General features: G+C 37.1%; 1 pseudogene; it reads left to right on the forward strand.

Annotated features, from left to right (window-relative positions):
* Positions 1-308: 308 nt before the first annotated feature.
* On the forward strand, positions 309-3,550 carry LOC136993161 (BEN domain-containing protein 3-like; annotated as a pseudogene).
* The last annotated feature ends 2,659 nt before the right edge of the window (positions 3,551-6,209 follow it).

Below are 6,209 nucleotides of genomic sequence, written 5' to 3' on the forward strand. Positions count from 1 at the left end.
GTTTATTATTCTAGAGAAGGTTAAATGACTTTTATTTTTTCTCCTTATCAGAAAAAGACGTACAGTTTTAAACAAGTTCCTGGCTATCTTACATTGTTCGCAGTATAGTTTACATGCTTGATAGGTCTATAGATGGCCGAGAAAGTCATTAAAATAGCTGGCTAGTACAAAAGTTCAGACTGGAAATCACCGGTGGGCTGTTAATGACCAGTGGCTGTAGATTAAAAATACTTATAAAAATATACGTCCTGATTCCAGAAGGTGCTGATACCGCTTTGTTTTTGTTTTGTTCTTTAGTGAGATAGAAGATGAACTCAGCTGAAATCACTGATGATGATGAAGGTAAAATGTTACACTTTGTGTAATTTATAATCAGGCAAAAATATATATTGAATGAAAACTTTCATAACCTGATGAAGAATGCAGCTGCATCAAGGAAAATTGTATTAATGATTTTTGAAAAGCTATCTAAAACATCCTACTATTTTTTTTTGTTCACGGTATTTTCTCCTCTATTTCCTTCCTCCCACTCCAAAAAACCCTTCTTCCTACCGTAACTTTATTTATTTATACTTTCAGCTCTTCTTCGGGGAAGAAAATGGCATTTACTAGATGTTTGTATGGTTCCTTGCATAATAAAAAATTGACTTTGGGGTGGCCTTAACATGCACTTATTATATAAGTGATAAAAAAGAGTTATGTTGTTCAAAATACATTTTCATAAAAAGAAACAAAGCACAAAAGACATTGTTTTAAGGGTATCATGGTTTTCTGGAGAGAGTGCTTTATCATTCTAAACCTTCTCTTTTTCCAGTAGAAATTCCTAGAAAAGATATAGTGAAAGTAGAAACAGAAAATGAAGATGAAGCTCTAGACTTCTCGGTAACATCCAGATCTTCTGAGGAACACTCACTGGATGGCGCAGTTGCTTGCCTACAGGAATCCAACAAACGGAAACAGATGTCGCTTGGTTGTGATGGTTCAGGGAGCCAGCAAGATGTCTTACCCAGTGTGAAGAAAAGACGCTTTGCACAAGAGGTGACTTCTCTATACACAGCTCTGATTTTTCTGTTCGCATCTTGTAGGCTAAATTTAGTGCTGTTACAGGCAAAATGCAAGTCACTTAACTAGTTTTACATTAGTAATGAGTTAGAGGCAAGTATAGCTAATCTTGACCCAATCTGCACACATGACTTGTCTGGCTATTTCTTTAAATGATGTGGGAGCTGTCATATTTATGAAACACATTTATAGGTTCATTTACTCATTTGGAAGTTTTTTTGTTGTTTTTCATAGAACATAGGAACAGGTAGTGGTTTGGATTAACTAAGTTTGACTGATTATAGCCCCTCTCATGTCACACAGTCCTTGGCTATTCAGTGGGAGAAATAGGGCTGTAACTTTGCCATCTATGAACGGATTTTGATGTCAGTGAGGCAGGTATGAACGTACATATTGACTGAAAGATAAAAATGCAGGGATGCAGAAGATTTCAACAGATAAGAATGGAAGGTATTACAACTTCTGAACTGGTGCAACATCCCAGCTGTGACAATCCAGACATTTGTCTAACCAGTGAAGGAGAGTCCATAATCTTTTCAGTTACCCTATTCTAGTGTTTCACCTCTCATGTTTGAATTCTGTATGTTGGATTTTGATTTTGTTGTATCTACCTGTATCTTCCTAAGAATTATTTGCAATATCCATGTGTTTGCAAAAAAAAAAAAAAAAAAGAAAGAAAGAAAGAAAGAAAAATCCCAAACTGTAAATATTTACTGTAAGTTGATAAAATGCTTGCTTCAGATTTCAAACAATGAGGAAGAGTTAGAAAATGATTGAGAACATGAGTTTCTTAAGAACTTAGTGCTGTTTTTCTACAGAAACCATTTAGAAGATGAGAAATCCAGTGAATCTACACTTCCTTGCCTTTCAGAATTAAAGAAATCTTAGACTCCCCTTTTTAAAAAGACAGTATCAAGATACTACATTTTTAGGTTTTTATTGTTTGAATTGAATAATATTTTAATTTTACTCATTCTCAGAAACCTGTTCAGGAGTTGTACAACGTTGTAAAGATAAAAATAGCTATATAAACCTTTCACATCAGAAAGAAGAGAATAAGCATAATTTTGGTGTCTGATAGCCTTGGCAGTGTTTTCAAAAGCTAACCTAAAGAGAATGTTGAAACATTAAATGCAGTTGGTGGAGGCAGTGGCAAGGTCACAGGATTAGGAGTCAGAAAATCTGAATTCTGTTCTTGGCTCTGTTGCTGACTTGTTGCCACCCAAGTTCTCTGCAGCCCAAGATCCTCATATGCAAGGTGGAGGATAATGACACTTAATTTGGGAGAGTATTTAGAGCTCTGTGGGGTAAAAGTGTTTAGGATTACAATTGCATTTCTATACTATGGGGAAAGCCATGAACCAACACAAAAAACAATGAAATGAAACAAAACAAAAAAAACCCCTAAATAATACTTTACTGTATTTTTGATTTTTTTTTCTAATGCATTTATTAATTTGATATATGTAACACAATTAAGTCCTCTGGAGAAAATTTGGCAGTGCATATTTATGTAATGATACCTGCTTAAGAGGCACGCATTTATAGCTAATATTTTTAAGGCAGTTTTGCTAATACAGTATTTATTCATTCAAAGGGCCCCCATTCAAACCTGAAGAACAGAGACACTGGCTCACCCACTCAGGTAAATACAGAGCAGCCAAACGAGAACAAGAATCCTAATACAGCACGGCTCTGTGAAGAAGAACCCTTCAGTGACATAAGCACTCCATCTTATAAAAAACCTCTCTATGGCATCTCACACAAAATTACAGAGAAGAAGAACCCACCAGGAACAGAGCAGTTTGCTTCTTACGATTTGTTTGAAAAAATCAGTCCCAGCCGTCCCTCGCATCTTCAAACTTTGAACGATCAGCGCACAAGAGACTCTGCTGCAACCATTGCTGTGACAACTGCCACCACAGATTCCGATCCAAATCTATATTCGATACCGAAAATGTTTTACACGCTTAACACCCTCAATTCCAATGTGACCCAGCTTCACAGCAAAGTTGACCTGTTGTCTCTGGAGGTCAGCTGAATTAAGAAGCAAGTCAGTCCAGCAGAGTCTGTCGCAGAGTTCAAGCCTCCTCCTGAGTACCGGCTGACTTCTGCAGAGCTCAAACAAATGATGGATCAAAGCACATCAGGTGGAGACTTAGCCTGCCGGTTGCTAGTGCAGCTCTTCCCAGAGCTCTTCAACGATGATTCATTCAACAGAAACTGCAGTGCGTGCGGCTTCCTCAACAGAAGGAAACTTGATTCTCTTCATCTGTAGTTTATCCGTAACTATGTGGAAGTTTGTTATCCTTCTGTGAAGAACACAGCTGTGTGGCATGTGGAGTGTTTGCCTCAAGTCAATGATTTTTTCCATAGATTTTGGGCCAAAAGGGAGATGGAAAATAGTCAACAGAATGTGCAATCATCCAGTTTTTATGAGACTGAACAGGTAGAATCCTCTCATTTTATTGAGGATAAAGAGCAGGAAGAAGCTCCTAATCCAGACTTCCCTGTGCCTTCTCCGTATTTGCTGTCTGATAAGGAGGTAAGAGAGATAGCACAGCAGAGCCTTTCAGTTGGAAACTTCGCTGCCCGGCTTCTGGTAAGACTCTTTCCAGAACTCTTTACTCCAGAGAATCTCAGACTGCAATATAACCACTCAGGTGCTTGTAACAAAAAACAGCTCGATCCCATCAGACTGAGACTGATCCGTCATTCCATGGAAGCAGTTTACCCTGTGGAGAAAAAGGAAGAAGTGTGGCATTACGAATGTATACCGAGCATTGATGAAAGATGCCGGCGTCCTAACAGGAAAAAGTGTGATGTACTGAAGGCGGCAAAGAAAGCAAGAAAGTGACTGGCTCTTGAAATTCCTAAGACTTTGACCACTAAATTATTTGTCAGGATTACACTTTGTTTTAGACCTCCCTGAGGGGCCTGTCGGGAGCTGAGGGCGCTCAGCAGCTAGGACAGTTAGGCACTAAGATTGTTGCTTGTTAATGTGTGTGTGTGTGTGTGTGTGTCGAATATACATGGGCACTGCAGCAGTGGGAAGTGGCTTACTACGTTTGTACATGGGTAAAGATCATAAGTCATCAGTGATAGAGCTATTCATGACTCATTAAGAACATGACTTTCACTGGTGCAAATACATGTATTAAAACTGTATTAGTCCACTCCCCATTTCTGCATCTTCCTTTTTTATCACTTTCTAATAACAAAGTTTTTTTTTTTAAATACATCATTGTGCTCTTCAGGGGCAGTTTTTCATTATACCCTTATAAAACAGGCATGTTAGTTAATTGAAAGTTTGAAGTTTAACCTTCATTTAAGTTTACAAGTTTCACGGTTTTTGAAAGTGCCATGTTCATTGGCATAGCAGTCTTTGCTTCTACAGTAATTGCAGCTATACGCTATTTTTGTTCTTGATGATACTGAGATACTGAAAATAATAATACTGTGTCAAAAATGGGTCAGAATGGTATACTTTCCGTTTTTAACTGTTACCCATGTTTTATTTCTATAAATAAGAAATGAACTATTATAGTTATGAACTGAGACTTGAGAATAGACACAATGTAAATGTTTTTCTGCATTGACACCACAAGCTTAATCCTGCCCCCGTGATTTTTATTTTGTTGTGTTCAGCGTCACTGCTGGCACAATTAAGGATGGCTTGTCTGGGCAAAGCTAGCAGAGCACCCCCAAGCCTATAGCCGTGGAAGGTAGTGCCATTGCCTGCTGGTCACTCTATTTGTAAAATAGCAGAGACAACAAAAAAAACCAAAAGACTTGAAACAAGAACTTAAAAAAAATTTAGACCTTGCTCTCTATCAAAATTACTATTCCAAAGGTTTCCAGTATTAATATTTAATTTATGTAAGAAGTACACGCAAAGATTGTTTTTGTGATGAAATGAAGTGTTGCAGGGTCCCCGCTTACGAGCTATGGTAATGTAACTCATTCTTTGCATAAATGCAGCACTCTCTGGATTCTTCAGGTCTAGGGATATGTGAACTCCTTCCTTTATCCAAATTGATTTAGTGCAATTAATAGGTATGTGGAGGCATAACAGCATAACTTAGGTTCACGTGATCAAGTTTGCATCCTTAATATGTTTGCGCATAACCAAGACCACCAGGAAGCCAGTGTGACTTTGCTGTATGATTTATTCACTGGAGAGTGCTGCTTAAAAATTAGTTTTCCTCTTCTTTTTATACTGATGTATATGGTGAGAGAGAGTCAGGCCTTCACTTTTAGGTCAGTAAAGACAGTGATTGCTTAACACCGTCTCTGGAAAGCCTTGGAGCAATTGTTGATGTTCTCTGTGGTCCTTTTTTTGTTGTTTACTTAGATGGCTCATAGTATCAAATTTTAAGTCAGCTCCAGTGTAACTTTCTATTTTAGCATTTGTAAGAAAGTACAAAATAGTTGATATTTTTACTTCGGATTTTTAGAATTTATTGTTCTTAGAATCATATTGATCCCTCCTTTTAAAAAAACCAAAAAAGCAAAACATTTTTTCCTAATGACAAGAATTAGCAGAAGTGTGTTATGTTAAAGCAGGAGTAGATTATAATAGATAGTAGCATTTGCTCATTTTCCCCATATTCTAGCAACATTCTCAAAGAATGTACGAAGAAAGTCATGAATGTACTAAATAATACGCTGATACTGTTTAAATCCATTTAAACGCTTCCTGTTGGCTTAAATAATAGCAGACCATGCACAAAATGGATATCAGAGCAAATATGGCTATAATCAAATGAAAAGATGTTACCAAAGATAAAGAACTGATACCACGTCTGCATCTTATCTTTCATTTTAGTGCATAAATTTAGCAACTTGAATGTATCAGAAACACAGACTTTTTTTTGTAATTGTATGCTACCTAGCAGCTCTGTGAACTTTTTTACATGCACTTTTATGGGAGATATAAAATGATGATAGAAAACAGTAACAGCCTCTTAATTTGGTGTTGCAAATCGCTGACCAGAAGGTAACAAATGTGAAGTGAAGGTTTTCTCTATAGTTTACGTTTACTTATCTTAATGTCAAATGGGTTTTACGGCTAAACGATGTTAAAGCTCCCTAAAGAACTCAGTATGTATTAAACTTCTGTACAATTGAAAGATGTTACTAGCTAG

The sequence above is a fragment of the Apteryx mantelli genome, chromosome 11 (assembly GCF_036417845.1).
Source record: "Apteryx mantelli isolate bAptMan1 chromosome 11, bAptMan1.hap1, whole genome shotgun sequence".
Classification (NCBI taxonomy): domain Eukaryota; kingdom Metazoa; phylum Chordata; class Aves; order Apterygiformes; family Apterygidae; genus Apteryx; species Apteryx mantelli.